General features: G+C 32.9%; 1 protein-coding gene across 2 annotated transcripts in view; it reads left to right on the top strand.

The window, feature by feature from the left end:
• Nucleotides 1-2549: 2549 nt before the first annotated feature.
• The window catches only part of LOC148283212 (uncharacterized), a 429005-nt gene continuing 413575 nt past the window's right edge, over nucleotides 2550-17979 (top strand). Inside the window, exons 1-2 of one of the 2 annotated variants that reach the window (XM_088223837.1) lie at nucleotides 2554-2688; nucleotides 2951-3058. The gene's annotated coding sequence lies outside the window, so the exon portion shown is untranslated. Of the gene's footprint in view, nucleotides 3059-17979 lie in introns of both variants that reach the window. The other variant, XM_088223836.1, reaches the window with a different exon arrangement.

Raw genomic sequence — 17979 nt, 5'->3', positions numbered from 1 at the left:
AAAGGCTTCCTGGGAAACAGGGTTGCCAAAACCACGAATAATAATTCATCGAAAAATAATTTTATTTTATGAATTATTTGGCTAGTATTACTACCATCACGCCATTTCTTAGTAGGGGTAGGCAGAAATAATAAATCACAATACCCATATCCTCATATAAATGGCATAAATGACTCCCCCCTGAATTAATTATATTGTACAAATTTACGCAGACAAACTAAACGAATTTGAGATGAATAAGTCAATCAGAATTACTAAATTCCACACAAGTCATATTCAAAATAGGATTGTTTTCAAAGGAATAATAAATCTTTATAATCTCTCCGATGAAATAAAAACTATTCAAACTAATATAGTAAAAAACGTAGAAGTAACATTGACTCCATATTTATGTTTAATTTACTGAATGGCTTAATTGATGTGCCATCGTTGCTGGAACAAGTGGCATCTAATGTTCCGACCCGCTGGTTTCTAAATAATAATGTACTGTTCCTCGATCAACACAGCACCAACTATGGCTTGCATGCACCAATGTCCCGATTGTGTCGCATTGTAAACTCGAGACAAGATCTGGACTTTTTTGGGGTAAGTCTTTATAAATTTAAAAATTCACTAAGATAGACCGGATCTTGTCTTGAGGTAGTAATTTTTAATTTTTTTGACCTAGCTTTAATTTTATTTAGTTGTATTTTATTTTATTAGTGCCTGTATTTATAAGAAATTTTATTTACCATCGTTAGAATGGACTGCATAAGTCCGTTAAATAAATAAATATATTTTTAACTTCTTCCACATTCATACTGCTTGTCATATTTGCGCTTCGGTTATGTCTGCATTCATTTATTTTTGCACCACAAAAGACCAGGAGACCCAATTTACAGTGGTGAATTACATCACAAAACACCCAGGCTTGAGAAAAATGACATTTTAATTTATGTGTTCTCACCGGGAATCGAACCCGGAACCTTCCGTGCGTGAATCAAGCGTCTCGACCACTACACCACGGAGGCTACCATGAATTTGACATGAATAGAGCTTAGATTTTTGTTTATCTGATCATGCCACGTCTTTCTTGGTCGTCCTTGTCCGACGTAACCATTCGTTCTCGCCATACATAAATGTTTTACCATTATTTCATCATCCATTCGTACTTATTGTCTTAACTATCTCAGTAAACCTTTTATGATTTTATGAATTATACCAGTCTCAGATTTCATCATTTGTATTAATTATTTATATCACATAATATTAATATGCATGTACAATATAGATGGAGAACATTTTCGAGAATAAGATTTGTAAGTCTAGGCATTTATAGGGCTTAAGACATGTCATTGTTCAAATAAGGTGGCCACGTTACCCATTGATTTTAGACATTAAATTTTTCTATATTTTGACTGTTTTTCATTTCTTGAAAATGATTTCCATCTCTGTTTTTTTTAAAGCCAATCAACAGGCTTAAGTAAGCCCTAATAGATTGGCATTAATGAGTAATACTTAATCTTAACATCTTAAAATATACTTAAATTAACAAAGTGTATAATTAAAGGTATGTATATACCATAATATAGGCGAAAATGGCAAGTGTGACATCGCGAGTCAGGAGAGACAACACCGCTTGCTTCTTAAATGCCTGCCCTTGCTGTAGGAACACATCGACAGTACAGTTTATTGAGAGTTCTGAAGATCCTTGGCAGAGGGGAAAAGAATCCGATGTTAGTTTTATAATTTCCTTCGCAAAGACAGCTCTGTTATGATATTATGTAGATTTCGACAGATCTTAAGGAGTTAAATTAGTCCTCTTTTATATATATTTGGACACAATCAAAATATTTTTAATTGTTTTTTTGGAAAAATTGACACATTTAAAAAAATTAAAAATAAAAAAAGTTATTTTTTATTCACGTTATGGCTTTTTTATGGTATTATTGGTGTAAATTGTTTATTTTTAATGTTACAATACAAATAGAAAATATAGACATCTAATTATTTACGGGGCATATGAAAGGTTATTTGATGGTGGCCACTTAACACCATTCCGCCTTTGTTTAAATTGGAATATTTCTTTAATACTTCAATCCGTTGATTTTTATAAAGTTAAAGAGTGAGATTAATCTTTTTTCATTTATGTTAGTGAGAAATTTATAAGTCAATTAAAGAAATAAGTGTACCAAAAGTATATTATAATTTGAAAAGCTGTAAAACGAAATTTTTTTCCAACATTATTTTATGGGAAACTCTGAATTCATTTGTGACAACCCTACTCCTAGTTCCGCTTTTCTTTCTCTTTCCAACAACTTGAGTGGCCTCTCACTCCAACACCAGAAAACTTCCCGACATATTAGTAGCTAGAGATTCGTCTGAAAATTCTCGAATTTCACCGCAGGAAAGCGGCTTACGTAAAAGGGGTCATTTCATTCCATGCGCAAATTTTTCGGCGTATGATTTGGTACGGCATTTCGAAACGCGTTCCGGAATGACTTTCCGATTTCCTCGCTCGTTTGTAGAGTGGAAACGTTATGAAAGGTGTTCGCAATTCGAATAGAGCCTGGCAGTACTTGACGGGCCGCCTGTCTCGACAGTCGCCTGTTTTAACCGCAAGAGCCGCCGCGCGTGGCGTTTTTTCCGAACGACATCGCCCGTCTCGCTTGCCTCGCATGCCGAAACAATTTAACATCTCCCTCGCACGTACGTTCGAACGACCCGCCGTTCCATTCACACCCGCGTATTTTCACATCTCCCGTCGCGCTCGGACGCTTTTGACATTTAAAAATTCTGTGATGTTATTTCGAAATTGAAAGTTTGAAAACGCGTTCTTTTTCTGACGTTTCTTTGGATTAATCTGCGAATTTCGCAGTTGTTCAATTGTTTCCGTTCTTTTTTCGAAGCGGTGTCTAGAGAAGTGCTAGTTTTTTAAATGTTTTCTTGTGTTTTTGTTTGTTTTTTCAAGTGAATTATTCCCACCAGTGCTGTTTCGATACAAGATCTATGTTTGGAAAGTGAGCGAATTCATTCAAGTATTTGTGAGACATATTGCGAGTTATTTCGTAAGAACGAGGTAAGTTTCGCAAATAAATAATCAATCATTACCGTTCTGTTTTCTAGAATCAATGTCATAAATAATTCATAAAAAAAATTACTCAATACAAATTATGTAAATAATTTATTGTTGCAATGCAAGAAAATCATAGCATATTGACACATGCGTCAATTATGACTCTGTTAACACGAAACCAAAGGAGTGAAGTAATAATTTCGAAAAAAATCATATTTAATAATGGAATCAGCGTTAACTTTTTGTTACAAAATATAATTTTGAAAATGGGTAAATGAAATTTGTTCAGTTGTTATTCGTGTCTGATTTTTGTTTTAAATGATCAGTTCGTACGTCAGAATACAGTTTTGCGTGTGAAATAGAACCGGAACCCTAAACGAGTCTGTTCGACACGATGGCTGCTCTCAGGTAAAATTCCTGAATAAGGAAATTGAGTGGTGTTAAATCCGCCTTGTTTTGTTATGATTGGCGAGTTAGCCTACCATTTTTGCGGTCGTGGGTTCGATTTCTGACGTGGTGGACGTAAAATATTGATTTTAAGGGACACTTGCAGCTTAGAACTTATTACTTTAACTTCGTTTAACAGATGACTGAATTACGTTACATTTGGCTTACCAATACAGTGCCCTATGTATTTTGGTAATGTTTCAAAATTATGTTTAATGTCTCCGTCGGGACTGCATACCCCAGGGAAGGAACATTATTTTTCAACAATGTTTTGAGTGTGTCCAAATGTGATTTCCTCCCTAGGAAGTCATTAAGATCCTCAGAGTAATAATTCTCTAGAGAAGCCTTTAAGCTCTATTGCATATAACAAAAGCCGTCCAAATGTTTGGTTTGGTTTTAATTTGGGTTTTATTTATTTTTTATTTTATTTATAAATTTATTGCAAAAAAATAATATACACACTTAATAACAGGGAATCTATACAAAACAAATTAATGTAAAATGAAAACGGAGTGTTCTCTGTTTATGATACTCTCCATCTAACATGGCACAGCCTGTTTTAAATGGGGATTTTCTACTTTAGAGCATAAGTAGTCTATACTAATAAAACAGTAATTTTAAATTTTAAATATCAATGTATATGTTCCATATCAAATAAAATTTAATATTCTGTTAATATTGTATTTTATAACATTATGTACCTAGCTGCTTTAAACCTTTAACTGCATTTTTTTAGTTTTTTTTTAAAACCAACTTAACTTCTAAACACAGCTCTGTATTTTTTTAAATTTATGTTGTTTATATACTCATCTTCTTTTTTTTTACCAACTTTACTTCTAAACACCTATCTTTTGTTGCTTTATATTGTATTTTTTAAATTTAATGTTGTTTATATACTCATATTTTTTATAACTTTCATGTCTGTAAAAGCCTTATGGGCGTGAAAAATTAATAAAATAAAAAAAAGTCAAAATAAATAAATAACATAAAAAAGAAATACTACTTAATTATAAATGCCTAGCTAATCAAATGTAAGAAATTAAAAATCGTTATTATACAAATATAAAGTATACATATATATGTGCCAAGAATACATGTTACTTAAACATAAATAATATAGTATTATATATAATAAAACAAATATTAAGCAATGAAATACATAAAAATATAAATAATATGTTTACCAATTATATAAAGTACTACGTTTTTGGATTTACATATATTTTTAAAAAAATCTCTCGCTACACTATTTATATGTGCAGTTATTTTTATTTTAAAATTGGTTTTACATTTTGAGTCTTATATTTGGCAATAAATCATTAAATATTTTTGGAGCAATTACATTGTATTGCTTTTTTTATTTTATTTTTATTTTGCACCACAACAGGCCAGGAGGCCCAATTACAGTGGTGAATTACATCACAGAACACCCAGGCTTGAGAAAAATCCCATTTTAATTTTTGTGTTCTCACCGGGAATCGAACCCGGAACCTTCCGTGCGTGAGTCAAGCGTCTTGACCACTACACTACGGAGGCCGCATATTTTTTTATTTTTTTTTACCTTTTTACCAAAGGCGGTTGTTAGTTTAACAACAAACGTGTAATGGACAGTTTCGGTTTGCGCTCGCAATTCTCAACCCAAGTACCTACGGCCCGTTGTATCGCTGTAAACTGTAGCTAAGTTCGTGGTCAATAATAATATAGTGGTTTTTCTCCGTACGGACAACTCTATTAGGTTATTACTTAGATCGATTTTTTGCAACAGTGAGGGAAAACATTTATGTGCATTTATGAAGGGGTATGGATTTGCCTACCATGCAAGAAGTCTCGGCTTCGATTCCCAACAGGGTCAATATGAAATATTTATTTAATAAGGGTGTTTTCACACTAAAATATTTCATAGTCCCTAAACTGGTACTTGAAGCGTAAGACTGATCATCTTACCTTCATGTAACAAAAACGATCAAGATATGCTGCGATTGGTGCACCAATGCAGTACCCTATGCACCATAAGATGCGGATAAGGAATGATGATGATTAAATTCTAGGCATTTACAGGGTTTGTGACCTGTCATTGGCTGGTTTAAGTATTCACTTTACACACTGATATGATAAAGGTTTCAGCTCTTTTACTTTACAAGAGTCAACAGATGGAAAAATCGAGGAAATGTGGATGTTTAAACATGGACAAAGATGTGAATGTTTCAAAGTGCGTAAAGTGGCCACTTAAATCAGCCAATGACAAGTCATAAGCCTTGTAGATGCCTAGACTTCCATATACCTCTCTCAAAAATCAAGAACATTATTTATAATGTAAAAAAACCAAGGCGCATTAGGAAAAGCTGGGAAATAATTTTAAAGTCAAACAGCACCAAAGCGGCACTGCGCCGCGCGTCGCAGTAACGCGAAAAATTATTTTCACTGTTTTGGATGAAACAAACCGCTGTTGTTGCGCTACGCTACGCTGCGCTGAAGTGTAGCGACGTTGTAGTGCTATTCGACCTTTTAAAGATCCCAGCACTTTGGAAAATGGTGGGCCATTGCGCCAACCGCATCACTATGGATTTATATTAAGATTTCTTTTTCAGAATTTTTACCAGAGGGTAGCCTTCGAAAATACTTGTTCAGAGTTCAGGTTTTAGTTCACACACAGAACTGTATTTTACACCGCTTGTTTATAGAAATTAAACAAATAACACTTAAATTAAAATAAAAAAGAATAGCTAGTACCTATATACACATCATTACCGAGTTAGTGCTTATTCGTGTACCAGTGCCTCGATTATGAACGTTATCTTCATCGGTCTATATCGAGACGGTATACTTAACTTCTGTATTATCTGTATCTTGCCTCGGTATGTTTTACCTACTTGCTATATCGACATCATATGATCGAAATAAGCCAGTGAATGGCCGCTAAAAATGACTCCGCATTCCTTACGTCATTAACATTTAAAATAGTCCTTATTTCAATTTTAAATGGGCTTCTGTGATAAAAAGTGTCTACTTCAAAGGGATTAGAAACCCCAATAAATCCCAATTTAAGCTAAAAACTCTCGTTTGAACATGATTCTTATATGACTTTTAACCATTGCCAAAACGATATGCTTAACGATCGTCTGCATTTATCTACTGAGGTAATACGTAGCGATTACAAAGCCGGCTTTGGCCGGAGGACTCCAATGTTTTTAGCATGAATTGAATCTGATGTATGAAAAAAAATATATTCATAACTTAATTTTGCAAAAAATGTGACTCCAGCCTTTCGACTTTAAGGGGCAGAAATAAAAATGTCGTTTCATTGTACGTCAGTCGTTGTAGGCCGATATCATTATTTTTATTTACCATTCATTGATCAAAGATGACCTGTTTATTGATACATTTATTATTACATCACGGATTATTTCCAATTTGTCATCAGCCTTCAGCCATTAGGTAATCAAATTCAGTATCATAAGTCTAACAATAGCCTTAGGCGAATTTGAATCATAAAATAGAACTTATGACGTCACCACTACATGGCATTCCACACTGTTTTCCCGAAAGAATCACTGTATATATTACACACTTAATGAATAATCAGTCACAACGACGCCATTATTATTATTATTATGTATAACTTATATAGCGCCATTTTCGTAACAAAATACCTCAAGGGCGCTTTACATAGTGATTCTTTTAAATTTGATATTTAATTAAAATAATTTATTTTGTTGTCATATGTCATTATTTCTTTGTAAATTCAATACATTTCTTATAATTATAAAATGCAACTTACGATTGCGTAAAATGAAAGACCAATCGATGACCATACCGATCAGGGCCCATGTTACAACGGAAAATTAACGTTTATCTTCAACCTGACCAGTCTCGAAGATGTCGCGAAAGCGATGAAACCGGTCACCGGATATTCCAAATTTGTGGATTAAAGTATCACTCGTGTTTTATTTATATAATAAATTACAATGAACTTCCATCAAGAATTTTCACTTACAAACTTAAATGTTTTATCTTCAACAATATTTTGAGTTTGTCCAAATTTTTGTAGACAAGAACTGCTCCCCAGGGAGCTGATAACACTAACATATTACAACAGAGATGAAGAACATTTCAGAAAAAAATAATATATAAGTCTAGGCATCTACAGGGCTTATGACCTGTCATTGGCTGGTTTAAGTGGCCATTTTACACACTGTGTAACATTCACCATTCTGCCCATTTAGTATGGAAGTTGAAAAAATAAAACTTTCAGGCGTTGCCTAGTTTGTAGGTGAAATAATTCAATTAGATGAATCTCTCCCGCATAAATAAAGGATTCAGCTCTTTAACTTCACAAACATCAACAGATGAAAGAATTGAAAGAATATAGTTTTTCAAATATAGGCAGAATGGTGAATGTTACACAGTGTGTAAAGTGGCCACTTAAACCAGCCAATGACAGGTCATAAGCCCTGTAGATGCCTAGACTTCTATATTACCTTTTCTGAAATGTTCTTCATCTCTTTTGTAATATGTTAGTATTATCAGCTCCCCAGGGAGTTGAATCCAGTCCTTTTCTACAAAAATTTAGACAAACTCAAAATATTGTTGATAAATTCACCTGGTCCGTGAAGAAGTATAGAAATTGAAAAAAATAAATTTTCAGGCGTTGCCTAGTATGTAGGTGAAATAATTCAATTAGGTAAATCTCACCCGCATAAATAAAGGATTCAGCTCTTTAACTTCACAAACATCAACAGATGAAAGAATTGAAAGAATATAGTTGTTCAAATGTGGGCAGAATAATGAATGTTACACAGTGTTTAAAGTGGCTACTTAAACCAGCCAATGACAGGTCATAAGCCCTGTAGATGCCTAGACTTCTATATTACCTTTTCTGAAATGTTCTTCATCTCTGTTGTGATATGTTAGATTTATCTTAAATTTATATACTAAGTAAAATAAAGTTTTCTGTATAAAAGGCAGAATAAACATACATTTTTTTGGTAAAAGTATTCAATTATAAGTTACCAATGAAAATACTATAATTTTTCTTACAAATACATATACACATTTTCGTACACAAATATTGATATTACTTTATACCGTCTCGATATGTACCCATGAAGACAACGTTTGTGATCGCGGTCCAGGAGTTTATATATATGAATGAAATCAATTTATGGTGAATTTTACACAGTATGTAAATTACCACTACTACCATCACGCCATTTCTCCGTAGGGGTAGGCAGAGAGAATGTACTGCCACACACGTCTATCCTGGCATACATTCCTAGCTTCTTTCACATTCATACATCTTGTCATACATGCCCTTCGGTTCAGTCTGCTTTGACATGACCAGACTTAAGATTTTGGTTTATCTGATCATGCCACGTCTTCCTTGGTCGTCCTCGTTTCACGTTGCCGTTCATTTTCGCCATATATACTTGTTTTACCATTCTTTCGTCGTCCATTCGTTCTACGTGACTAAACCATCTCAGAGACTCTTTCTTAATCTTATCAATTATACTTGACTCAGATTTACACTCTCGCCTGATTTCATCATTCGTAACCCTGTCATACATTGATTTCCCACACATTCGTCTAAGAGATCGCATTTCAAACGCGTTCACTCGGATATCATCCTTGTTCTGCCAGTTCCATGTTTCACTTTCAAACATAAGTGTTGGGACTAAAACTCCGTTGTGGACTGCCAGTTTAGCTTCGATTGACATTGTTTTATTAAATATTATTGTGTTAAGTGCTCCGTTCATTTTGTTGCCCGCATTCACTCTTCTTTCAACATCTTTTTCTGCTCTTCCATCTCTTGAAAACATGCTTCCCAGATACACAAATTCTTCTACTTGCTCGAGACATTCGTTGTTTACATTTATTATGCAGTCAGTAACCTCACAATCTCTTTTAAATACCATCATGTAAATTGGCCCCTTAAACCAGCCAACGCTAGGTTGTAAGCCCGGTAAATGCCTTGACTTCCAAATTCCCTTCTCGAAAATATTTTACGTCAGTTGCAACAAATTAAGTTCTGAATAACTCTCTAGGGAGGAAATCCAGCAAGTCTGCAAACATTAGGACATACTAAAAACATTGTTGAATCAACAAACTGGTAAAAGAAGATGTATAGAAATTTAAAAAATGTTTTCAGGCGTTGGCTAGAAGGTGAATTGATTCGGCCGGATGAATCTCACCCACATGATAAAGGATTCAGTTTTTTTTACTTCACAAAAGTAAACAGATGAAAGAGTTGCGGAAATGTGGACATTTACTCATAGGCAGAATGGTGAATGTTACCAGTGTGTAAAATGGCCACTTAAACCAGCCAATGATAAGTCATAAGCTTCATAAATACCTCAACTTCTATATTTCTTTCTCAAAAATGTTTTTCCTCTCTGTTGCAACAAATTTCGATATATATAATTCCTTTAGGAGCAAATCCAGCCAGTCTGCAAACATTTGGACATACTCAAAACACTTTTTAAATGTTTGTATTTATAATTTATTTGACGACCAAAGCAGTGACCTGTCCACCGTCAAGAATGTAATTTAAAATAAAAAAAGGTTGTTTTGAACATAAATAACGATATTCCATGAATTCTTATTCTGTTACCGCAAAAAATTTTAAAGGTTTTAAATATAGCCGTGCGTTGATGTTTTTAGATCGATATGGATTTTTAGTAAAGAAATTGATTTTTTTTGGTGATGTATGTAAAATATCATTTATTTATTAATTCATTCAAAATAACACTCGTTTACACATTTATGAATTTATTAAGGCTGTTCCCGTGCTTAGCCATAATAGTTTACAATAAAAAAGTATTATTATTAGTATTATGGTAAATATTAAAAAAAAAAAATATGTTCGCTAAGAAAAAAGAAGACTTAGTTAAGTTTATTATATAAATAAAACACGAGTGATACTTTAATCCACAAATTTGGAATATCCAGTGACCGGTTAATCATTATTTACAAAACCACACTCACGAAGGATGGGACACCAACAATAAAATAAAATACTTAAACTCATTAAAATAACATTATATCCATTCATTAGTTAACCCATAGAAAATTTGTCGATAATGATCCTTAAGATAAAAATAACTTTATTTAATTTACTTACATATAACTTTGAATTATGTATCCTCACCTCTGTTCTGTATAAATACATTTAACTTTTTAATAAAGATACCAGTCTCGAAGATGTCGCGAAAGCGATGAAACCGGTCACTGGATATTCCAAATTTGTGGATTAAAGTATCACTCGTGTTTTAATTATATAAAAAATTACAATGAACTTCCATCAAGAATTTTCACTTACAAACTTAAATGTTTTAATTAAGTTTTAAAGTAAACAAACTATTATTTCTACGAGTAATACAAAAACAAAGATAATTATGCCCCAATATGGCCCAAAACGCTAAAAAATACCCTTGCTGTGAGCAAAATATAAAAATTTATACTAAATAGTCTTAAAAGGATGTTAATGATGATTTAAGCTGTGAGCAACTCGATCAACTTGAACAACTTCAGAATACATGCATAATGAACATTTTTGGTCTTAGGAAATATGACCACATTTCTGATTATCGTAGGCAACTGAAATGGCTCAAAATTAGACAGCGGAGAGACTATCACTCCCTCTCACTTCTGTTCAATGTACTTCATAGTCCTAACGCTCCTCTATACCTGCGTGAAAAATTTCAACGCTTATCAGTTCATGGTTTACCTCTTCGTTCTAATTCTCAAGGCACTCTCTTAATACCCATCCACAATTCTTCTTTCTTCTCTAACTCATATAGTGTCCATGCGGCTCGACTGTGGAATCATCTCCCATCTACCATCAAAGATGATGCTACATTATCTCTGTTTAAATCACGTCTAAAGAAACATCTCCTCTCTCTTCCTTAATCTCTTTTCCTTTCCTTTTCGCTCTTTCCTCTATTTCTTTTTTCCCATTGAGTAATATTTTTGATTTAAGGTAATTTATAAACAAATACGTTTATGTCTATTTTTATCTATCTTTAGCTTTTTAATATATTTTCTCTCTTTTGAGTATGTTCTGTAACTTGAATTATAAAAATAAAACTTTTATTTTATTGGTTGGTTGAAAGAAATTGCCATTTGGCAATAAGCCCGCCAATGTACTACGTTTTCCACAAAGGGTCGAATACAAACTCTGTTGGCTTATGTATAAGTCACTGCACAACTCGGCTCCGGAATATCTAAGGGAACTATGCATTCCAGATGAACTAGCTGACAGGCGTCTCACGCTTAGATCAGCTACGTCTACGGCGAGAGGAAAAGTTATTATACCTCTACGCAAACAGCGCACTAAATTTGGTGAACGCGCATTTGCGGTCGCAGGCCCTATGGCATAGAATGCTCTGCCAGCAGAGGTGCGAGGCTGTAAAAGTGAAGTGATGTTTCGGAAAAAAATCAAAACCCACTTGTTCTCTAAATCATTTGAATAAATCCGTAGCACGTGACAACAAAATAAATTATTTTAATTAAATTACAAATTTAAAAGCTTCAATTAAATTAACTTAACAATAGAATCACCATGTAAAGCGCCCTTGAGGTATTTTATTACGAAAAAGGCGCTATATAAGTTATCCATAATTAATTAATTAATGTACAAATAACGTTATATACAAAAAGTTAAATAAATAAATATAAATAAATAAATGCATTTATTTTCCAATAAAATATTATAAGGTCAATAAATAAACAATTAATTATAAATATTCCTTTAATCATTTACTTAAACATTATTTATTTAAATTGATTTTGTCTTGCGCGATTTTCGTACAAATTTGTACAGAGTTAACCGAGTTTTATTTACTGATGAACGCAAACATAGCCTATCTGAATTAAGTTTGAGATAAACATTGAACCTGGATGGACTTGCGTCGCTTGAGGTATTGTTGATACATCTACCTACAAAAAATGTGTTTTTGCGCATCGGATAAAATATTTAACTCCCGCGTTATCACTAGCTACTATCTCTCCTTAAAATTACCATATAATGTCAGTAAAGAAACTAAATTTATCAAATCGTTATATAAATGTAAAAGAAAAACGCACAAAAACCTTACAACGTACTTCTTTTTTAAAAGTCTTGGGAAGTAATTGATGGTGGAACCACCTCCGGATATAAAACTCTTTTGGAGTCTAACCGCCCCAGCTCTAACACAATTTTCCCATTAGAATTAAATAAATATTAAAGGCCTTAATGTATTGTGTGCGTACAACTTAAGGGTTGCTAAGATCGATGATTTCTACAATTTCGTTAAAAAATATTTCTTATGGAAGAAAAACGGTTTTGACCAATTATCAAAAAGATCCTTAATTAAAATGAGTTTCATGAAATAGTAAAAAAAAATAACGAACATTGCATTGAAAACATGCAATACCGTTTTATATCGATTACAAATACAGCTTAAAAAAAAAAAGATTTAATATAATTTATTAACAGCTGAAGCGCTATATACACATATACAGAACAATATTTTGAGCTTGTCAAATTTTTTGTAGACAAGGACTGGATTCAACTCCCTGGGGAGCTGTTTATATTAACATATTACAACAGAGATGAAGAACATTTAAGAGAAGGTAATATAGAAGTCCAGGCATCTAATATAAACGGCTCCCCAGGGAGTTGAATCCAGTCCTTGTCTACAAAAATTTGGACAAACTCAAAATATTGTCGATAAATCCACCTGGCCAATGAAGAAGTAAAGAAATTGAGAAAATAACATTTTCAGGCGTTGCCTAGTATGAAGGTGAAATAATTTAATTAGATGAATCTCACCCGCATAAATAAAGGTTTCAGATCTTTAACTTCACAAACATCAACCGATGAAAGAATTGAAGGAATATAGATGTTCAGATATGGGCAGAATAGTGAATGTTACACAGTGTGTAAAGTGGCCACTTAAACTAGCCATTGACAGGTCATAAGCCCTGTAGATACCTGGACTTTTATATTACCTTAGCATATTCAGTAGAAAATTTAAATAATAAAACATTCTACAGTATTACAACAAGAAAATTATTAGTACTGTTTCATACAATAATACAATACAATAATTACAATAATTAATAAATAAATATAATTACCATTCACCATCTTTGAAAAAATTCAAAAGGTTTTTTCTATAGGAACAATACCCTACACTAAATATATCGGATACGTGGGAATAACTATTTCCGAGTTCATGAAGTCTATTTAATACGGCATTACAAATATACACTGTCCGTGAATTGTTGCTACAAAACGGTGGCACCTGTCTAGTCATTCTTCCAGGCACCCTGAAGTTGATGAGAGATAATAAATAGTTCAGGGCAATCCATATTACACACATATTACAAAAAATACAATAATAACGTATTCCAAAGTCTATGAGGCCAAGGGCCCTATGTTGAATCGGGATACAACATAATGGAAAGTGGAAGCACGTACATAATTAAATTATATCAAAAATAAAAATAAAATATTTCTACATAAACATACATAAATTATACTCTGTTCCTAAGTTTGATAAAATAAAATAAACAAGAAATGAAATGCGTCGCAAAATTTTGTTGACTTTCGTTTGTTATCAAAGTTATTTTGATCCTAACCGCAGGTAAAATACCTTTATTAAAACAATATTGGAAATGAGAATGATCATTCATTAGCGTATTGTTTCGCTGTGTCTTTGAAATAGACGGAGCGGTTCAAAGAGATTCAGGAATGTAATATTTCTGAGTACTTTTTAAGCTGTCTAAGAGACATCAAAGACTTTTGAGAAAGTAGGGCGGTTTTCACCAGTATGGGGTGAATTTAAAGGTACTAACAGGAGAGATGAATTTCTAGACAATTTGCAAATAAAAGCCTCTTTGACGGCATTTTTATTTTTGTTGTTTGTCTATTTTAACCGCTGCGGGTGAGACTTAATCCTTAACGTAGCTAAAAATCACATGGCGACGAGATTATATCTTGTAATATAAATAAAATCATTGTCATTTCGCTACCCGCTCTCTGTGGTGCAATGGTCACTACACCGGTACAGCAAATGCATCATTTATTGATTATCTGTTACATTTAGGTAATCAGTTAACACTTACACACATGTAGATGTAGACGCACATATTTGTTGTGTAAACTCAAATAGTCTAAAAACAAAGTGTTTTATAAATTACATGTTCAAGTATATTCGTGGGCATAAAAGAGAAATTGACTAAGTGAAAAAATCGATAATGTTCAGGGGAGCCATTTTAGTGTTTTTCTAGAGTTCCATTGCTTCTCAAAGATCAGAATTTTCAAGTAGGTGGTTGGTAATTTTATATTATATGTACGGTACTTTCAACTTTAATGTAAAATATAAACATATGAAAAAAACATTATCACTTTTGTATAAAAAATAAATTGAAAAACTTAGTCAATTTTACCTGTAAAATTTGCCATGAAATTTGGCAGATAATCATTTTTGTTTCGTTGATTGAGGGAGGTAGTATTTTATTATATAACTATAAATTATGTTTTGGGGATTATTTATTTCAATAATCCATTTTTTCATATTTATAAAGGTTAAATAAACACAGAAATACAAATAAATGAAAATAAACGAATAAGTGTTTCTTAATAATATAAAGAGTACATTTTATTTATTAACTTTTTATAAAAAAAACATATCTGTCAAAAACAAAACGTATACCTACTTACTAACCACTGACACTAACTCTAAATAACTAACTCTACACTGGTGACATCACCTACAAGTAAAATTGACTAACTGTTTTTTATGATTATTTTAGTTTTTTATTGTTTATTATGTTAATGATAATTAGGTTTATTGGATTAATTAGAGTTTTTTTTATTGTTATTATTATGTTAAATTTATTAAATAGCTAATCTTGTTTCACATTTTGTAAAATGTTTCCCTCAGCCTTCTGTACAAAAAAAGAAGACAAACAACGCAAAAGCATAAATAAATATGTAATATCATAACATTTTATGTATAAATACTTCAAAACATAACAAGGATCATCGTCAAAACAAATACCAAATAAATTTTATCTGAATGTAATGAAAATTTGATGATCATTTTTACAAAAGATATTTCACTTTAAAATTTCTAAAAATACAGTATGTTTTCTAAATTCTATATAAATGCAATCCGTTTTACTACAGAAAAATGTGACAGATGACAGATCGCAGGCTTGTCCAAGCGTTGTATCACGGACGTATGTATATTGGACGCAGGCATACCTACGCGTGTAATAAGTTTCCGTGGTTGCGATCCCAGCTCTATACCGGGTGTAACTAAAACTTTTACGATAACATCCTTATTCTATCACTTTGCCTGGGCGTAATATTATACCAGGTTGATAAGTAAGGCCCTATGTGTAAATAAAAGGTCTGCAATTGCTTTGAAAATGCCGTGCTTCATGCATGCAATTATTTTTTATTAGATTTTAAACGTGTGAGTACATTTTTAATGTTTAATAATGATAGGTAAAACTAGTTGTATTATATACGAAGAGAAAGTGATATCTTTACATATACTAGCGGGAGAAATTTTTACAGAGTATAAATCAACATAATTGTTCAAAGGTTATGCGCCTATACATTGATTACAACTAATATTCCCATCCATAAATATCTTGTGTTTCATACGATCTAAAAACTCTAAGTTAGTTTATACCATCCGAAATGTGATCTCTAGTGCGAATGTGCGGTAAAACTGCATATGTACGATAGATGCACAAATATAATTTGGTAATGTATCCAATGCTTGTGTTCTCCCTGTACTGACATATGGCTGTGAAACTTTTGTGTTCCCGTAAAAAAAATTACACAAATTATCAGTGACACAGAGAGCCATGGAAAGGAGAATGCTGGGTATTTCGTTGAGAGACAGAAAAAACCAATACATGGATTAGAGCGAGAACAAAGATCACCGATGTGGTCCATAGGGCTGCCAACCAGAAATGGAGCTGGGCTGGTCATATAGCCAGAATCACAGACTCTAGATGGACCAAAAAAGTCCTGGAATGGCGACCCAGAACAGGTAGAAGAAGTGTCGGCAGGCCTCAGACGAGGTGGTCTGATGACATAAGACGAGTTGCAGGAAGTGGTTGGATGCGGTTGGCTCAGGATAGGGAAATATGGACACTAAAGGGGGAGGCCTATGTTCAACATTGGACAAGAGACGGCTGATGACGATGATGATGAATGTATCCAAAATAAAACAAGTTTATTGGATTATAATTCTACTTTATTTTTTATAAAACATACAAAGGGTATATTGTGACGCGTTTCGTCTTGTTAGGACATTTTCAAACAAAAAAACCTCAAACCAAAATCATAATCCAATAAACTTATTTTATTTTGGATACATTACCATATTAAATATGGAATTCTACCAATTGTCTGCATACACAATAAATAGATGCACAAATGTTGAGATCCATACATTATGCAAGGCTGAGATAAGCACTATCGACTAAATCAAGAAAGGAGCCCTGCTCTGGTTTGGACATGTAGAGCGAATGGACAGCGAAAGAATGGGTAAGAATATTTACAATGCGAATGTTGATGGATGCAGAAATAGAGGAAGACCGAGAAAAACATGGCATGACCAAATTGAACAAATACTTAAAGTAGTATCATACATGATCAATAAAGTGAAGGCAATTGGTAAAATAAACCAAAGTAGGGAACAAAATGCAGAACACTCCTCTAGTGGAACGGAAGGCCTGTTGACTGCTGCCAACAGGCCGGCTTCTCCTGAAAAGTTTTAAGTAGTTTCCTCTCCACATGAGCAAATGCGGAGAAGTTCCTGATTGGTCCATACTAGAATATCCTTCCTGATCCCAACAGTATAGCTAAAATAAAGTAATATAATTGGAGAAAAATCCTCTTTTTGAAATATAAACCTTGTATATTGTCAGCAAGGTAAAAAAAAATGATTATCATTACATTACAAACGCGCTGATAAACTTTTATTTCAAATCATAACTTCAAAAATAACTTCAAATCAAACATATTTTAAAACAATTTTAAAGCTTAAATTATATCTCCTTTTCAGCTTATGAAAATTTTCTTAAACAAATTATTATTTATCATCATCATCATTCCGATTCGACACCTAATGGTGCATAGGGCACTGCATTGGTACACCAATCGCAGCGTATCTTGATCACTTTTGTTACATAAAGGTAAGATGATCAGTCTTACGCTTCAGGCACTAGTCAAGGGACTATGAAATATCCAGGTGTGAAAACACCCTTTTAAATAAATATATCATATCAACCATGTCGGGAATCGAACCCGAGACCTCTCGCATGGTAGGCAAACGCGCTGAACATTACACCACGAGGCCGAATAAATTATTTAAAATTTATGCTAAAATTATTTTTTTGCAATAATTGTTATATTTTATTGGAAGTGAGACATAATGAACAAGTTGCTATAGAAAGGTAGGTTGAAAATG

This window comes from Micrasema longulum, unplaced genomic scaffold, assembly GCF_059751315.1.
Source record: "Micrasema longulum isolate JH-2025_06_02 unplaced genomic scaffold, ASM5975131v1 h1tg000252l, whole genome shotgun sequence".
NCBI lineage: Eukaryota > Metazoa > Arthropoda > Insecta > Trichoptera > Brachycentridae > Micrasema > Micrasema longulum.
The sequence above is the reverse complement of the archived record's forward strand: the minus strand, read 5'-3'. Positions and strand labels throughout refer to the sequence as shown.